This window comes from Schistocerca gregaria, chromosome 2 (assembly GCF_023897955.1).
Source record: "Schistocerca gregaria isolate iqSchGreg1 chromosome 2, iqSchGreg1.2, whole genome shotgun sequence".
NCBI classification, from domain to species: Eukaryota; Metazoa; Arthropoda; class Insecta; order Orthoptera; family Acrididae; genus Schistocerca; species Schistocerca gregaria.
In genome coordinates this window covers 849,016,666-849,036,436 of record NC_064921.1, presented here as the reverse complement: position 1 = coordinate 849,036,436, position 19,771 = coordinate 849,016,666, and the positions used below count along the sequence as shown (strand labels likewise).

General features: G+C 45.5%; 1 protein-coding gene across 2 annotated transcripts in view; it reads left to right on the top strand.

The window, feature by feature from the left end:
• LOC126335211 (thioredoxin domain-containing protein 11) overlaps positions 1-19,771 on the top strand; it is a 150,258-nt gene that overhangs the window by 2,575 nt on the left and 127,912 nt on the right. The window lies entirely within an intron of this gene.

The following is a 19,771-nucleotide window of genomic DNA, read 5'->3' as shown; positions in this document are numbered from 1 at the left end:
CAGGAACGGACATACCTCTGAGAAAGGGCATTCACAGAAATTGGACAGATAAATGCAGCTAATGAGGGCTGTGGATATTAAGAGGAGTCTTTCAACTGTTAGTAAAAAGGAAGAAATATGGCAGTATAAGTCAGTTTTTAGTGAAATCAATAGAAACTAAAGGGAAGTTAAAGTAAAAGGCTGCAGAAAAAATGCAATGAAATCAAAAAGTAAATGGCCAATGGAAAGACAGATTCAACATTTGTTGTTGTTGTTGTTTTCAGTCTGAAAACTGGTTGATGCAGCTCTCCATGCTACTGTATCCTATGCAAGCCTCTTCATCTGTGAACGACTACTGCAACCTACACCTTTTTCTGTTTACTGTATTCATCCCTTGATCTACATACACAATTTTTATCTGTCACACTTCCCTCCAATGCTAAATTTAATTCCTTAATGACTCTGGTAGTGTTCTATCAATCGATTCCTTTGTTTGGTCAAGTTGTGCAACAAATGTCATTTCTCCTCAATTCTATTCAGTACTTCCTCATTAGTTATGCAACGTACCCACCCAGTCTTCAATGTTCTTCTGTAGCATCACATTTCAAGAGCTTGCTCAGTGTACAGATTGAATAAAATTGAGGATAAGCTTCCCTTTTATACCCTGCAACTCTTTACACCTGCCATCTGGTTTCTATATGTATTGTATATGACTTTTTGCATCCTGTATTTTACACACACATCCCCCCCTCCAAAATTTCAAAGAGTGTAATCCAGTCAACTTTGTGAAACGTTTTTTCTACATTTAGACTGTAAACATATATTTGCCTTTTTTTAATCTATAATCTAAGATAAGTCGTAGGGTCAGTATAGACTTCCATGTTCCTACATTTCCCCAGAACCCAAATCGATCTTCTCGTAAGTTAGCTTCTACCAGGTTTTCCATTCTTCTGTAAATAATTCGTGTCAGTGTCATGGTTATGGGCATAGCTGTTCTTCAATTGACATTGAAGAATTAAGAAAAGAAAAGAAAAACAGATAGACTGGAATATGAACAATACACAGTGAAGATTTGATGATTCAAGCTGTGATGATTTGACATTAAACTGGGGAACAGGTAGTGTAACTGGCATAACAAAACCTTTACCTTTCATGGAATGACCTGTCAGTTTTTTACAGCCATGACTTATTAAACTGATAGTTCAGTAATATTCACACGTATCAGCACCTGCTTTCTTTGGGTTTGAAATTATTACATTCTTCTTGAAGTCCGAGGATATTTCTCCCGTTTCATGTATCTTGCACACTAGGTGAAATAGTTTTGTCATGGTTGGCTCTCCCAAGGATGTCAGCATTTCTGACATATCATCATCTGCTCCAGGGCCTTGTTTCGACCTAGGTCTTTCAGTGCTGTGTCAAATTCTTCTTGCAGTATCACAATCTCCCATCCCCTCTTCCCTTTGTATACTATTGCTTTCAAGCTCATTTCTCTTGTATAGTGCCTGTATATATTCCTTTCAGCTCTTGCTTGCTTGTTAGTGCTTTTCCCATCCGAGCTCTTGATATTCATACAGGTGCTTATATGTTCTACAAAGGCCTCATTAATTTTTCTATAGATGGTATCTATCTTTCCCTTCATTATAAATGCTTCTATAGACTTACATGCATCCTCAAGCCATTCCTGCTTAGTCAAAATGGTTCAAATGGCTCTGAGCGCTATGGGACTTAACTTCTGAGGTCACCAGTCCCCAAGAACTTAGAACTACTTAAACCTAACTAACCTAAGGACATCACACACATCCATGCCCGAGGCAGGATTCGAACCTGCGACCATACTGGTCGCACGGTTCCAGACTGTAGCGTCTAGAACCGCTCGGCCACTCTGGCCGGCCTGCTTAGTCATTTTACACTTTGTCAGTCCCATTTCGTAGATGTATGTATTCAGTTTCACGTCCTTCATTTGGTGTGTTTTTGTGTTGTGTTCTTTTATCAGTTAAATTCAGTGTCCTGTGTGATATCCAATGATTTCTGCTGGATATTTTTACCTTTTGATCCTCTGCTTCCTTAACTATTTCATCTGTCAGACACCCATTCATCATCTGCTGTACTCCTTTTCCTGTTTCAGTCAATTATTGTCTAACACTCTCTTTGAAACTTTCAACAGCCTCTGGTTCTTTCAGCTCATCTATAACTTATCTCCTTAATGTCCCATGTTTTTCAAATTCTCCAGTTTTAATCTACAGCTCGTAACCACTAAATTATGATCAGAGTGCATCTCTGCCCTGGAATTGGCTTACAGTTTAAAATCTGTTTCTGAAATCTCTGTATTATCATTACACGACCAGTCTGAAAACATATATGTATACATATCCGTACAGCTGATAACCTCATCAACAGGGATGCGGGATTTCAGTTGAGTACAGCCTGGAACCTTGCATTGGCTGCTGTTAAATCACGACGAGAAAGCAAAGAGCTTTTGACAATAGACCCGTCATAACTTTGGCAGCATGATAGTAAACAGAGCTGATCTGCGTTTCCCGGCAGAGGGCGTTTGCGTCTGGCGCCATCTATCTGCAAATTTTGGTGCATGCGTGGTTCCCACACCTGTGCAATCTTCATGCAGGTGCTCTATATACAGTGGCATCGACATGCGGATCTTGTCAGTTGTACCTACACCAGCGAGGTTCAACCACCTGATGATATCGGACAGTTGCTCTGTGGAAATATTGTGGGATTTGCACAACGTCATCCGGCGGCGCACCTGTGAAGACTATTTACAACATTTCCCCAGTTGTGATGGCCAGGTGGAATATCTTACAAGCATTATCCTTACCACCACAGAATGTTCTATTCATTGCACTTCCTCTTTACCACACTGTGTCCTAGTTCCTTGGTGGACTGAGGTGCGCCGCAAGGCAATTTGTGCACGGAGACATGCTCTCTGTGTTTTTAACCATCACCCTACGATGGCAAACTGCATTCATTATAAACAGATGTGCACACAGTGTTGTTGCGTTCTAGGACATTGAAAAAGCTAGCTGGATTTCATTCTGTAGTTCTTTTAACAGTTCTACTCCCTCTTCCATCATGTGGGCCAACTTTTGACGAATCTATGGGAACAAGATTCATTCCCCAATTTCCGGCCCGACCGTAGCAGATGTCATCGTGGACCCTATTGCTATCTTCATCACCTTGGGCCACAATTTTGTGGAAGTTTCGAGCTCCTCCCACTAGCACCCTGCTTTTTCTATCAGAAATGAGAGAAGGAGGCTTAGGCAATACCCTTCTCAGAATCGTGAGTGCTACAATGCCATTGTTACTATGTGGGAGCTAGGTCATGCTCTCACTTCATCCCAGTCCTCCGCCCAAGGGCCAGATGCTGTTCACATTCAGATATTGCAGCACTTTTCTCTTGCGGGCAAGCACGTTCTGCTCGATAAGTGCCACCGCATTTGGGCAGACGCTGGCATGAAGCCACAGTCATACCCATCCCTAAGTCTAGTGCGGACAAACACCTTCACTCTAGCCACCACCTCATTTCTATTGCCAGCTCTGTTTGTGAGAGATGGAATATATGATTCGTGCCTGGCTGATATGATGGCTTGAGTCTCGCAATTTATGAACCCCCGCACAGTGTGGATTTAGAGTGCGCCATTCTGCAGTTGACCATCTCGTCACTTTGTCCACCCATGTCATGAATTGTTTTCTGTGGAAATCTCAGACCATGGCCATGTTTTCCGATTTGGAGAAAGCATACGACACCTGCTGGAGGTCTGGTATCCTCCATACTCTTTACACCTGGGGCTTCCAACGCCGCATGCCCTGTTTTCTTCAGGAATTTTTAAAATACCAAATTTTCAAGGTTCAAGTGAGTCCTGTTTTGTCAGACACCTATATCCAGGAAAACAGTGTGCCTTAGGATTCCATCCTGAGCATTGTCCCCGTTACTATTGCCATTAACCCTATAATGGCCTGTCTCCTGCCAGGCATCCCTGGCTCACTTTTTGTTGACGAATTTGCCATCTAATGAAGTTCTCCATGGACTTGCCCCATTGAGCGGTGTCTTCAGTGATGTTTTGATCATTTTTACTCCTGTAGCATCGACACTGGCTTTCATTTTTCCACTGACAAATTGTTTGTATGAATTTCTGGCAGTGCAGTTGGTTCTCCCACCATCTTTGTCTTCGGCCTGTCACTCTTCCATTAGGTGAAACTATGAAATTCCTGGGGCTCTTGCTCACTAGGAAACTTTCTTGGTCCTCCCATGTGTCTTACCTGACAGTCTGCTGTATGCAGTCCTTCGGTGTCCTGTGTGTCTTTAATGGTACTTCCTGGAGTGCAGATAGAATCATCCCCCTCTATTTGTACCGGGCACTTGTCTGTTCGAAACTAGACTACGTATGTTGTTTCTTTTTGCATCTGCACATCTATCCCTCTTATGCTGTCTCAATACTATCTACTTTTGTGGCATCCACTTTACACCTTTCGCACTAGCCCGGTTGAGAGTTTGTATGCAGAAGCTGCCAAATTACCACTGTCCTACTGCTGTGACTGTCTCCTCAGCAGATATGCATGCCGTTTGTCTTCCATGCATGGCCACCCACCCTATGCCTCCTTCTTTGATGACTCCTTTGATCACCAGTATGGGGTGCATCCCTCTTCTCTGTTACCTCTTTGAGTTCGTTTTTGGCTCTTGCTATGGCAGCTTCATTCACTCACCTTGCAACTTTTCCGGTGGGTGTGAACCCTTCACCACCTAGACTTCGTGTGCTGGCCTATGTTCAATTTGCCCTCCATTCACTTCCTAAGGATGCTACTCCAGCCTCACGCTATCGCCTTCATTTTCACAACCTTCACACGGAGCTTCGTGATAATACCTTTATGTACACTGATGACTCTCGAACTGACCGTGTCAGATGTGCTTTTGTCATTGGTGCTGACATTTTTTGGTATTGGCTTCTGGAACACTTCTCAGTATTTACAGCGGAGCTATTTGCCCTGTATCAACCCACACAGACATCCAGCGACACAGGCTTTTCAATTGCGTCATCTGCTCAGACTCTCTCAGTGCCCTTCAAAGTTTCTGTGTGCTGCACAATGTCCATCCCTTAGTGCAATGGGTGCAGGAAGGCTGTCACTTGCTCACTTTTGATAGAGCCACTGTGATGTTTATGTGGGTTGCTGGTCACAGCAATCCGACAGGAAACAAGGCTGCTGACCCTGCTGCGAAGGCTTCAGTCCTTGTACCTCAGCGTGCTAGTTCTTACTTTCTCTCTGATTATTTCTGTGTTGCCATCTGTCAACGGGTTGTGTCATTTTGGCATCACCACTGGTCCTCCCTACATGGGAACAAGCTTCTGGTTATTAAGCCTCTCCCAGCAGCTTGGACGATCTCGTCCTGACAGAATGCCCTTTTTTTAACCGCTTACATTCCTGTTTGTGTTTGTTGTCTGTGTTATCGGCCATTTTGGTGAATGACACATGGTCTGTCGACTGCATTTTACTTTTTATCCGTTGTAGCAATGTGGCAAAGGTCATTTAATTTTTAGTTCTGGACTTCCGTTTCTCTATGACGTATTTTATGGGTCTTTTTCCACATTCCTGGTTTTAGTTGTCTTCTCTTTTGTTGACTGGGATGACTTGTAATTATTTTTAACTCCTCTCTTTGTCTTCATGGTCTACAGTTTTGATATGGGTGCATATGATCCTAGTTGTTTTTGCACCTTAAAACAAAAAGAAAAACCTCAAGTTTGATTCACATAGTACATCAGTACACCATCCCCCACCAGGAGTGCTGGTGTAGTGCACAGTTAAGACTATTTTCACTCCCCCCTGTGGGTTCGGGGGTAAGAATAGGCCCACGGTATTCCTGCCTGTCGTAAGAGGCGACTAAAAGGAGTCTCAAACGTTTTGGCCTTGTGAGATGGTCCCCTAACTGGTTTGACCTCCATCCTTCTAAATTTTCCGAAGAGCGAGCCGATGGGGGAAGGGCGCCTTACAAGGAGCGATGTGTCCCTCATGCATTACCATCTCTAGCCAGGTTTGTCGTCATCGCTTAGCAGTCCCGCTCACCTACCATCTCTTGGGCGTGGATTTGTTCTTGGGTGCAGTTTATTGCAGTCTGCTATGCTGTGTCGCTTTATGCGCCAATGACGATATTGGACTACATCACCTGAAATCCAGCACGGTAGCCAGTCCGTTGTGGTGGGGCCGCCTTGTACCCTGTTGGTTGTAGCCCCCTGACTACACAGGGATCGCTCTGCTGATGCCAGCGCCGTTAACTCCCCACGTATGCCAAGGAGTAGATGCCTATCTCCTTGGGGCATTGGGACTCCCGGCAATGGCCATCCTGCCAGGTGGTCATTGCTGAGGCTGGGTGGCGCCCGTGGGGAGGGCCGTTGGTTGGAGTAGGTGGCATCAGGGCGGATGACCCGCAGTGAAGCGTGGTACATCATCTCTTGCTGGCGGCCAGCCGCCAGCAGTCTCTAAGTGTTCCAGGGCTCAATACAATGCAACTACATATGACCCCAAATCGTTCACCTCCCTGGCTACACCATGGGAGGAACGAAAGACTAAGGATGCCAGCGAACCATACTCGCCCCGCTACCTGGTGTGTACGAGAGCTAATGGTGAATCCTTTACATCCATGAAGCCTCAGTTCTTCGTCGAGCACTTAGAGGACAAGTTCGGGGAGGTGGAGGGCTTGTCCAAAATGCGCTCGGGCTCGGTTTTGATCAAATCGGCATCCTCCGCCCAGTCCCGCCAGTTACTCGATTGTAACAAGCTGGGGGATGTTCCGGTTACAATCACGCCCCATAAGAGTCTTAATATGGTCCAGGGCATAATATTCCATCGGGACCTTCTATTGCAGTCCGATGACGAGCTTCGCGCCAATTTAGAGCGGCGAGGTGTTCACTTCGTCCGGCGAGTACATCGTGGTCCAAGGGATAAGCAGGTTGCCACCGGTGCCTTCATCTTGGCCTTCGAGGGTGATACTTTACCTGAGAAGGTCAAGGTGATGGTCTATCATTGTGATGTCAAGCCATATATCCCTCCCCCGATGCGGTGCTTTAAGTGCTGGAAGTTCGGGCATATGTCTTCCCGCTGTACTTCCAGCCTCACATGTCGAGATTGTGGACGCCCATCACATCCCAATACTCCATGTGCTCCGCCTCCCATCTGTGTAAACTGCGGAGAGCACCACTCGCCTTGCTCGCCGGACTGCAGGATCTTCCAGAAAGAGCGCAAAATCATGGAGTATAAGACCCTGGACCGCCTGACATACACTGAGGCCAGGCAGAAGTTCGAACGCCTCCATCCTGTTCGAATGACTGCCTCTTACGCCGCGGCTACTACTGTTATGGCCCCATTAGCTCTCCCTCAGACTGCCACCTCTCAGAGCTGGAATGCTACAACTGCCCCCTTGATGGGGGGGGGGGGGGGGGGGCACTTCACTCCCTGCTGCTCCTGCACTACCTGCCTCAGGAGCAGCAACCCCCCAACCATCGGGGACGTCCCCACTTCTAAGCTGGGAAAGCCTCACACTTCCCCGGCTCGAATAGCACGGAAAGGGTCCCTTGGGTCCCTTCCTTCCCAGGTTTCCGCCTTTGGGAAGGGTGACGTCAGCCAATGGAAGAAAAGCAGACCAGCGGCTGGTCGCAGGGCTTCCCGCTCCTCCTCCGTCCCGGAGACTGACTTGCTGGAGCCCTCCCAGCCAATGAAACCCAAGGACCAGAGAGACAAAACGAAGAAGAAGACCTCTAAGGCCAAGGAACACGCGGTGGCATCCACCCCACTGCTCCCTACAGGCTCTGCGTCCGAGGATAAGGTGGAGATCCGGGCGTCCGCTGAGGACCTGGATTTCGCCGGACCCTCAGACACCATGGAAGCAGATTGTACTGGTCCTCCATCGGTGGCAGCAGGTGACCCAGTGGCGTGATCTGCCTCCTCGGCCCCTTCACGCCTTTTTCGGACATGGACAAAGCGATACTCCAGTGGAACTGCAGCGCTTTTTTCCACCACCTTGCTGAGCTTCGCCAACTCATCAGCAGTCACCCTTTCCTCTGCATTGCCCTACAGGAAACTTGGTTTCCAGCAATGCAGACCCCTGCCCTACGTGGGTATCGGGGTTATTACAAGAACCGGGCAGCTTATGAGAGGGTATCTGGTGGAGTCTGCGTCTTCATCCTTAACTCTGTCTACAGCGAATGTGTACCTCTTCACACACCTTTAGAGGCTGTCGCTGTAAGGATGTGGACGCCTCAGCCTATTACTGTCTGCAGTTTGTATCTTTCGCCAGATGGTGATGTCTCGCGTCATGTGTTGGCTGCATTGATAGCACAACTGCCTCCTCCTTTTGTGTTACTGGGCGACCTTAACACCCATAACCCCCTGTGGGGTAGCGCCGCGATTACTGGCCGGGGTAGAGATGTCGAGACTCTTCTCTCGCAGCTTGACCTCTGCCTCTTAAACACGGGAGAGCCGACACATTTCAGCGTAGTCCATGGTACATTTTCGGCCATCGACCTTTCTATCTGCAGCCCCGGACTTTCACCATCCATCCACTGGAGTGTCCATGACGACTTATGTGGTAGTGACCATTTCCCCATCTTTCTGTCACTACCACAGCGTCACTCTTCTGAACGCCCCTCCAGATGGGCTCTGAATAAGGCTGATTGGGGCCTGTTCTCCTCTCTCGCCACTATCGAACCTCCTTCCCATGACACCATTGATGCGGTGGTTCAGTCGGTCACAACCGGCATCGTTTCTGCGGCGGCATCTGCGATTCCCTGTTCATCCGGGTCCCCTCGGCGGAGGACTGTGCCTTGGTGGGCGCCCGAGATCGCAGAGGCGATTAGAGATCGCAGAGGCGATTAGAGATCGCCGGCGGGCTCTTCAACGCCATAAGCGGCACCCGTCCTTGGAGAACCTAATCGTTTTTAAACAGCTCCGTGCCCGTGCCCGACGCCTTATTCGCCAACGGAAGCAGGAGTGCTGGGAACGGTATGTTTCCACCATTGGCGTCCGTACCTCTGCATCGCAGGTTTGGGCTAAGATTAGGCGACTCCATGGCTATCAGCCACCTGTCTCTGTCCCTGGGCTTTTGCTGAATGGAGTGGTGTGTCCTGACTCCGACACGATTGTGGACCGGTTAGCAGCGCATTTTGCTCAGTGTGCCGCATCTACGAATTACCCACTGGCCTTCCGCTCCCGGAAAGAGCGGTTGGAAAGTTGGAGGCTTTCCTTTCACACGCGCCACGCGGAGTCGTACAATGCTCCTTTCAGCGACTGGGAATTCCAGAGTGCACTATCTGCTTGCCCTGATACGGCTCCTGGGCCAGACCGCATCCACAGCCAGATGCTGAAACACCTCCCTGTGAATTGCCAGCGACGCCTCCTAGATGTTTTCAACCGCATCTGGGTTGAGGGTGTGTTCCCGTCTCAATGGCGAGAAAGCATCGTCCTCCCCGTGTTGAAACCTGGCAAGAACCCGCTGGAGGTGGACAGCTACCGCCCCATAAGCCTCACCAACGTTCTTTGCAAGTTGCTAGAACGTATGGTGAGCCGGAGGTTGAGTTGGCTCCTCGAGTCTCGAGGCCTTCTGGCTCCGTCTCAGGGTGGGTTCCGTAAAGGCCGCTCTGCCGTCGATAATCTGGTCTCCCTAGAGTCTGCCGTCCGTACAGCCTTTGCACGCCGCCAACATCTGGTTGCCGTCTTCTTCGACATGCGGAAGGCATACGATACGATTTGGCGATATCACATCCTGGCCACACTTCATGGGTGGGGTCTTAGGGGCCCGCTCCCGATTTTTATTCAGAATTTTCTGTCGTCTCGTTCCTTCCGCGTGCAAGTTGCTGCGTCCCATAGTTCCTCCCGGGTCCAGGAGAACGAGGTCCCACAGGGGTCTGTCCTCAGTGTCTCCCTGTTTTTAATTGCGATCAATGGGCTCGCTGAGGTGGTGGGATCGTCCGTCGCAGCTTCGTTGTATGCAGACGACTTCTGCCTCTACTACAGCTCCGCTGGCATTGCAGTTGCTGAGCGCCAGCTGCAGGGCGCTATCCGCAAGGCGCAGTCGTGGGCTGTAGCGCACGGCTTCCAGTTTTCGGCCGCTAAGACCTGCGTTATGCATTTCTGCCGGCGTCGCACGGTTCACCCTGAGCCACGCCTTTACCTTGACGGTGAACCTCTTGCTGTGGTAGAGACGCATCGGTTCTTGGGACTGGTATTTGATGCCCGGTTGACTTGGCTGCCTCATATTAGGCAGCTTAAACAAACATGCTGGCGGCATTTAAACGCTCTCCGTTGCCTTAGCCACACCGGATGGGGTGCCGATCGGTCCACCCTTCTCCGGCTGTATCAAGCGCTGATCCAGTCCCGCCTTGATTATGGGTGTGTGGCTTATGGTTCGGCATCGCCATCAGCATTGCAATTGCTGGATCCCATCCATCACTGCGGGATCCGACTCGCCACAGGAGCATTTCGGACAAGCCCTGTTGACAGCTTACTTGTGGAGGCTGGTGTTCCTCCATTGCGGATCCGGCGCGACCGACTTCTGGCCGCTTATGCTGCCCACGTTTGTAGCTTGCCAGGGCATCCCAACTACCGTCTCCTGTTCCCGCACTCGATCGTCCATCTTCCAGACAGGCGGTCCCGGTCAGGGTGTACGATCGCGGTTCGCATCCGGGCTCTACTGTGTGGGATTGAGTTTTTTCCTCTCCCGCCTGTTTTCCGGGCCAATCTCCGTCTGCCCCCTTGGTGTGTGCGCCGACCATGCATTCGGCTGGATTTGGCACAGGGTCCGAAAGACTCGGTCCCTCCTCCGGCCCTCCGCCGCCGCTTTGTTTCTCTCCTTGCCGAGTTTCGCGGATCTGCCGTGGCCTATACCGACGGTTCGATGGTCTCTGGTCACACTGGTTAAGCTCTTACTCTAGAGTATCATTGTGAGCAACAGACGCTGGCACCTGGGAACAGTGTATACACTGCCGAGTTGGTTGCCATCTATCGCGCCCTAGAGTATATCCGCTCCCGCTCAGGTGAGTCCTTTGTCATCTGTAGTGACTCCCTGAGTGGTTTACGAGCTCTTGACCAGTGCTTTCCTCGTTCCCGTCTGGTGATGGCCATCCACGAGTCGCTCCATGCTCTTGCCCGTTGCGGCCGCTCCGTGGTCTTTGTTTGGACCCCAGGTCATGTCGGCATCCCGGGCAATGAGCGGGTTGACACGCTGGCTAAACAGGCAGTGAGTTCACCGGCTCTGGAACTCGGCCTTATGGAGTGTGATCTCCTGTCGCTTTTGCGCCAGAAAGTGCTTGGTGCCTGGGGTGACGAGTGGCGCACCCTGCTCACACCCAACAAACTTCGAGCAGTGAAGGAGTCGACCGGTGTGTGGCGCTCCTCCATGCGGGCCTCTCGGAAGGACTCTGTCATCCTCTGCCGGCTGCGCGTTGGCCACACGTGGCTGACGCACGGCCATTTGTTGCGCCGGGAGGACCCACCGCTATGTCGCTGCGGGGCAGCTCTGACGGTGGTCCACATTTTGGTGGACTGCCTGCATTTAACAGGACTCAGGCAGAGGTTTGCGCTGCCTGATACCCTCCCTGCCCTTTTATGTGATGACGTTGTTATGGCGGACCTCGTGTTGAGTTTTATTCGGGCAGGGGGTTTTTATCGTATGATTTGAGTGTTTGTCCTTTTATTTCCTGTATTGACTTGGGCCTTTGGCCTGTGGTTTTAAACTGTGCGTTTTAATGTCATTTGGTGGTTGGCTTTTCCTTATTTTCATGGTCGGCCAACCACCTTCGCACTCGGTGTGATTTTAGTTCCGTTTGTCTGGTCTTTGTTTGTATTTCTTGTATTGTGTCGTCCCTTGTCTCAGTTCTCCGTTTTTAACGACTGACAGTTTTTATTTCGTGTGATTTTATCGTGGAACAAGGGACCGATGACCTAAGCAGTCTGGTCCCTTCAATCCCACACCCAACCAACCAACTACTTTCACTGGTGTTTAGGGTGCCACCTTACCTGGTGTGGAGGGTGCCACCTACCTCACAGACTTGCCACAACTTGATTTCTTTCTCTACATTTTCATTAAAGTCTGTGTGTTCCTCCCTTACGAAACAATTTAGCCAACCTGAAAAATCGACTCTACACTGCTATTGCACAAATTACACTCTTATTTTTTGCAGTGAGTGTTGGAGGAGACTGATTACTGGTGGGATGTATGCTGCATCATGAATGGTAGTCACATCAGACCAAAATGACATTTGATACTTTTATGCAAAACTTGAGGTTGTTTGCTATAAAATAACACATCTACTGAGTCTGTAAGTTATCTCAATAAATTTCTATATCGTTCCAGAGTTGCAAAGTATGTTTTGACTCACCCTGTATAAGACAGGGTATAATGAATTTTACTTGATGAAAGGAGAAAAATATTAAAAAACTGCAAGTGAATTACTTGAAAGGGTATACAGGTGTGTAAAGAATGAGATTGACAGAAAGCACAAAATGACTATGTAGTAAATTCTAGGTGACAAATGCAGATACTCTCTCTTTGAAATCCTGATGGTAGTAGGATTGAATACAGGAAACAGGAAGTTATTTACAGTTTGTTTAAAAACCATACTGTCGCCGTTAGAGTTGAAGGGTGTGGCATGGCAGGGAAGCAGTGGTTGAGAAGGGAGTGAGACAGGGTTGTAGCTTATCCCTAATGTTGTTCAATCTGTGCATTGAGCATGCACTAAGGGAAACCAAGGAGAAATTCAGAAAGGGAGAAGAATTAAAAACTTTGAGGTTTGCTGATAATGGCATTGTAATTGTTAGACATCAAAGGACTTCAAAGAGCAGTTGAACAGAACACGCAGTATCTTGAAAAGAGGTTATAAAGTGAACATCATCAACAGTAATGTAATGTAATGTAATAGAATTAAATGAGGTGATGCTGATAGAGTTTGATATTGGAAAATGTGACACCAGAATAGTCAATGAATTTTGTTGGTAAAATAGGACGATTGATGAAGTAGAGAGAACATAAAATGCAGGCTGGTTATGGTAAGACATACACTTCTAAAGTGGTGTTTGTTAACACGGGATATAAATTCAGAAGTCTCTTCCAAAGGTAAATCATGGTGTAGACTTTTACAGAAGTTAAATGTGGATGATAGTAGCAGATAAACAGCAGCTGTTTAGTATGATTGAGAGTGTAACAGCTTTGTTTCTAATAAATTTTATGAAATTGGGATGGCTAAGTGTGAATAGCATCAAGTAGTATAGTTATATTTACTGTCAATGCAGTATAAAGTTTAATTTTCTATGATTTCCTTGTCTTTTGTTCATGCGTTCCACATTCCTGAAGGTTCTGCTCGTTGATAGGATCTATGGAATGGGCTGGATGGATGGATGGATGGATGGATGGATGAACGAACTTAATGATCTAACTAACTAGCTATCAGTGTTGATTTGCTTAGAAAGGTGCATAATTATTATGCTTCCTCTCCTGTTATTTTGTGGAATTATCTTTTTGGGCAACACAGTTAAAGTCTATTAAGTTTTTATTCTCCAAATGTCAAGAGAGAGAAAATTGTGTAGGTATGTAGCTGCTCATCTTGCAAAGGCCTTTTCAGAGGTCTTGTAATTTTGACAATTTTTTATTCTCCAAATGTCAAGAGAGAGAAAATTGTGTAGGTATGTAGCTGCTCATCTTGCAAAGGCCTTTTCAGAGGTCTTGTAATTTTGACACCCTCTACTGGGTATGTTTGCTATTTAATGGTAATTGTTGCTAATAATAAAATCTGGATTTAGGTGTGTCATGGGTCACACTATCACAACACACAGTTTCGTGTATACTGTGCCTCCTTCCCTGTGGAATGACAGGGATTCTCTACTGTCGTGCAGAGTTTATTAACAAGCTAGTGGTAGACAAGACCTATACAGGTTTAAAGAGAAAAATATGAACTTATCTTAGTAGTCCATTCTTCTGGAAACTTCGAATACTGATTAATTTTGTGCAGATGAACTGGCTTTGACCTTTGAAAAACTACAGCTCATCCAGTTTTGTACGGTCAAAAATATTGCACTTCCAATTACCAGGGTATAGCACCTCCTATTAATCTATAACACTAGCAAGAAATAAGGAATAAGTCAGAGTGTTCTTACATGTGAATATTGATCAAAACTTAAACTGTAAATAGCATATTGGCCTAGTACACCTGCGAAAAGATTTAGGTTTGGCTACTTTTGCGATAAGAGGAATTCCCAGGTTTGATGATACAGAAACTAAGTTAACATAGTTTGCATATTGTCAGTCACTGATGTCTGATGGGATAATATTTGTGGGGGTCCTATAGTCCTATAGCTGTCTCCGCATCTGACATATTTGTTACCACTGGTTCCTATGTGGGGAGCATTTCCTCATGTTCATCTATTTTTCTCATGGCTCCCTTTACCCCACCTAACCAGGCAGCCTTTGGTCTTCGCCCTCTCCTTCTTCCCTGAGCATGGCACATCAATATCTTCTTTGACCATCTGTCATTCGCATTGTATGTCCATACCAGGTGAACTGCCATTCTTATATTCTATCTACAATGCTTTCTTGAGTCTGGGTCATTTCCCTAATCTTTGTATTGCTATGTGGACACTCTGAGATATTCTACTTCATCTTCTGAAACAGTCCATCTCTGAACTCTCAGTTCATATTTTTTAATTTTTTCAGTAAACTCCCATCACTCACATCTGCAGATCAGTACACGCTCCACAATACTTCTATAGAGCATCTTCCTTACTGTCCAACTTATCATAGAAGACCATAAGAGAGGGTTTAGCTTCTGGATTGCTGCTATTCCGTGGGCGACTTACTGCTGTATTTCTGAAATATTTGTTCCTTCTTTCAATCGGATGCTGCTCAAGTATTTCAATTTTTTACCTCTTTTGATTTGCTGGCCCTCTAATATTGAGTTTCCTACATTCAGTCTGCCGAACATTTTCTTTTAATCCTAACTAATCATGTTTTTCTAATAATTTTCGTGGCATAAAATAGGTGTCATAATCTCCATTGGCCATCACTTCCAGATCATCTGCAAAGAACATGCTGTACAAACATTGATCCTTTGTTATCTGAATGTCCATTACTGCACATTTTTTGCTCCACAGGTCTAAGGCTTTCTGGATGTATATTTTAAACAGTGTAGGAGATAACCAGAATCACCCTTTTAACCATTTCGTAATTTTGAAAGGCTGTGACAAAATTTTGTTCCCCACTTTGATTACACACTCGGCGAATTTGTATGGGTTGCACGTACTTCTAACGTATGTCTTTTCAGTTCATTCCACCTCATTATGTCAAACAGTTTCTTCAGTGGCACTGTGTCATACGTGTTCTCGAGATCTGTGAACAGTAAATGGCTGACTACTTTCCAGTCTCTTTGCCATTAGATATCTAAAAATTTTGTTGTTATAAGATCTTTCCTTCAGAGGTCCACTTATCTCTCGCAGCGTTCATCAGCATCCCCTCTGTCCTGCTTTTTAGGATCTGACCATGCAACCTACCCATAGAGTTTGTAATATTGACTCCACAGTAATTTCCACATACCTTCTTTGTACCTTTCTTGTGAATTGAACAATGGAAACCGCAGGTTGGAATATCAACAATGTAAGGAAAGGATGAATTGCTACTTACAGTAAAGATGAAACATTACCAACAGGCACAATTAAGACTACTTACACACTAGCTTTTGGTCGCAGCCTTCATCAGAAAAAGAAAGAGAAACACACAGCAGTCATTCAGACAAGCCAACACACCTCACACACACAACTGCCAACTCTGGCAGCTCATATCAGAATGCAACTGTCGTATGGAATAGCAGAACTAATTTGGAGTGTCAGGGAAGGGGAAGGATAACAGTGTATGAGTGGTAGGAAAGAGGAGGCTTGTAGGAAAGAGGAGGCTTGGATGATTTTGGTAGCACCTTAAACTGTGGTAATATGCTGTTCCCTTACACTCCACCCAACAGTTTCTAACCCCTCTGTCCTATCACCTCCTCCCCATTCTCATCTCCCACCCTCCTGCCCCACAGCCTCCAATCTCTGTGTCTGTTGGCAGTCAAGTCCCTGCACATTTTGCCTGGCAGCAATCCTCTCTCCTCTCAACCACTTCCAGCTATCCCTTCCCCTTCCCCATCCAGACTGCTGCTTCCATTCCATGTGACAGTTGCATTCTGGTCCAAGCTGCCGGAGTTGGCAGTCGTATATACTTGAGGAGTGCTTACTTGTGTGAATGAATGCTGTGTATTTTTCTTTCATTTTCTTATGAAGGCTGTGGCCAAAACCTAATGTGTAAGATGTCTTCATTGTGCCTGTTTGCAACTTAATGTCTCATCTTTATGATACGTAGCAATCAATCTTTACCTAACATTGTTGATATTCCGACCTGGAGTTTCCATTGTTGAATTTACCAGAAAGATACTAAGAAGATATGTGGAAATTATTGTAGAGTCACCTTTCTGCTTCTTTCCATGTACTTCTTTCTATCCTCCAGGTCTCTCATCCTGTCAACTGTTACACACTTTGTTCTTAACTTTTATCTTTCCCGCATCTTCATGTCCACCACTGTGACGTTGTTGTTGTTGTTGTTGTTGTCTTCAGTCCTGAGACTGGTTTGATGCAGCTCTCCATGCTACTCTATCCTGTGCAAGCTTCTTCATCTCGCAGTTCTTACTGCAACCTACATCCTTCTGAATCTGCTTAGTGTATTCATCTCTTGGACTCCCTCTACGATTTTTACCCTCCACACTGCCCTCCAATGCTAAATTTGTTATCCCTTGATGCCTCAGAACATATCCTACCAACCGGTCCCTTCTTCTTGTCAAGTTGTGCCACAAACTCCTCTTCTCCCCAATTATATTCAATACCTCCTCATTAGTTATGTGATCTACCCATCTAATCTTCAACATTCTTCTGTAGCACCACATTTCATAAGCTTCTATTCTCTTCTTGTCCAAACTATTTATCGTCCCATGTTTCACTTCCATACGTGGCTACACTCCATACAAATACTTTCAGAAACGACTTCCTAACACTTAAATCTATACTCAATGTTAACATATTTCTCTTCTTCAGAAACTCTTTCCTTGCCATTGCCAGTCTACATTTTATATCCTCTGTACTTTGACCATCATTGGTTATTTTGCTCCCCAAATAGCAAAACTCCTTTACTACTTTAAGTGTCTCATTTCCTAATCTAATTCCCTCAGCATCATCTGACTTAATTCAACTACATTCCATTATCCTCGTTTTGCTTTTGTTGATGTTCATCTTGTATCCTCCTTTCAAGACACTGTCCATTCCGTTCAACTGCTCTTCCAAGTCCTTCGCTGTCTCTGACAGAATTAAAATGTCATCAGCAAACCTCAAAGTTTTTATTTCTTCTCCATGGACTTTAATACCTACTCCGAAATTTTGTTTTGTTTCCTTTACTGCTTGCTCAATATACAGATTGAATAACATCAGGGAGAGGCTACAACCCTGTCTTACTCCCTTCCCAACCACTGCTTCCCTTTCATGCCCCTCGACTCTTATAACTGCCATCTAGTTTCTGTTCAAATTGAAAATAGCCTTTCGCTCCCTGTATTTTACCCCTGCCACCTTCAGAATTTGAAAGAGAGTATTCCAGTCAACATTGTCAAAAGCTTTCTCTAAGTCTACAAATGCTAGAAATGTAGCTTTGCCTTTCCTTAATCTATTTTCTAAGATAAGTCGTAGGGTCAGTATTGCCTCACGTGTTCCAACATTTCTGTGGAATCCAAATTGATCTTCGCCGAGGTCGGCGTCTACCAATTTTTCCATTCGTCTGTAAAGAATTCGTGTTAGTATTTTGCAGCTGTGACTTATTAAACTGATCGTTCGGTAATTTTCACATCTGTCAACACCTGCTTTCTTTGGGATTGGAATTATTATATTCTTCTTGAAGTCTGAGGGTATTTCGCCTGTCTCATACATCTTGCTCACCAGATGGTAGAGTTTTGTCAGGACTGGCTCTCCCAAGGCCATCAGTAGTTCCAATGGAATGTTGTCTACTCCCAAGGCCTTGTTTCGACTCAGGTCTTTCAGTGGTCTGACAAACTCTTCACGCAGTATCATATCTCCCATTTCATCTTCATCTACACCCTCTTCCATTTCCATAATATTGTCCTCAAGTACACCGCCCTTGTATAGACCCTCTATATACTCCTTCCACCTTTCTGCTTTTCCTTCTTTGCTAAGAACTGGGTTTCCATCAAAGCTCTTGATATTCATGCAAATGGCTCTCTTATACAGAAAGGTCTCTTTAATTTTCCTACAGGCAGTATCTATCTTACCCCTAGTGAGATAAGCCTCTACATCCTTACATTTGTCTTTAGCCATCCCTACTTAGCCATTTTGCAACTCCTGTCGATCTCATTTTTGAGACGTTTGTATTCCCTTTTTCCTGCTTCATTTACTGTGTTTTTATATTTTCTACTTTTATCAATTAAATTCAGTATTTCTTCTGTTACCTAAGGATTTCTACTAGCCCTCGTCTTTTTACATACTTGATCCTCTGCTGCCTTCACTACTTCATTCCTCAGAGCTACCCATTCTTCTGCTACTGTATTTCTTTTCCCCATTCCTGTCAATTGTTCCCATATGCTCTCCCTGAAACTCTGTACAACCTCTGGTTTAGTCAGTTTATCCAGGTCCCATCTCCTTAAATTTCCACCTTTTTGCAGTTTCTTCAGTTTTAATCTACAGTTCATAACCAATAGATTGTGGTCAGAGTCCACATCTGCCCCTGGAAATGTCTTACAATTTAAAACCTGGTTCCTAAATCTCTGTCTTACCATTATATAATCTATCTGATACCTTTTAGTATCTCCAGGCTTCTTCCATGTATACAACCTCCTTTCATGATTCTGAAACCAAGTGTCAGCTATGATTAAGTTGTGTTCTGTGCAAAATTCTACCAGGTGGCTTCCTCTTTCATTTCTTAGCCCCAATCCATATTCACCTACTAAGTTTCCTTCTCTCCCTTTTCCTACACTCGAATTCCAGTCACCCATGACTATTAAATTTTCGTCTCCATTCACTACCTGAATAATTTCTTTTATTTCATCATACATTTCTTCAATTTCTTCGTCATCTGCAGAGCTAGTTGGCATATAAACTTGTACTACTGTAGTAGGTGTGGGCTTCGTATCTATCTTGGCCACAATAATGTGTTCATTATGTTGTTTGTAGTAGCTTACCCGCATTCCTATTTTCCTATTCATTATTAAACCTACTCCTGCATTACCCCTATTTGATTTTGTGTTTATAACCCTGTAGTCACCTGACCAGAAGTCTTGTTTCTCCTGCCACCGAACTTCACTAATTCCCACTATATCTGACTTTAACCTATCCATTTCCATTTTTAAATTTCCTAAGCTACCTGCCCGATTAAGGGATCTGACATTCCATGCTCCAATTCATAGAACGCCAGTTTTCTTTCTCGTGATAACTGTGACCTTAGTCTCCTTTTTTTGCTCTGTTGACCCAGCACTTCATTATACTGCCCCTTGAATGCATCTTTTAATTTGCTGATTTTTTCTTCAGCATTTCCACCTTCATCAAAGCTTTTCAGATTGCTATAGCTAGTTTATAACATTTTGTTTCACACTTTCATCTTTGAAACTATTTAAATTATATTGAACAGCATCCAGAGTTTTAATAGGAGCACTATCTTCTTGAGGTTCCCCCCCCCCCCCCCCTTACCCCCTTCCCCTCCCCCCCCCCTCCCCCTGGTGGAAAG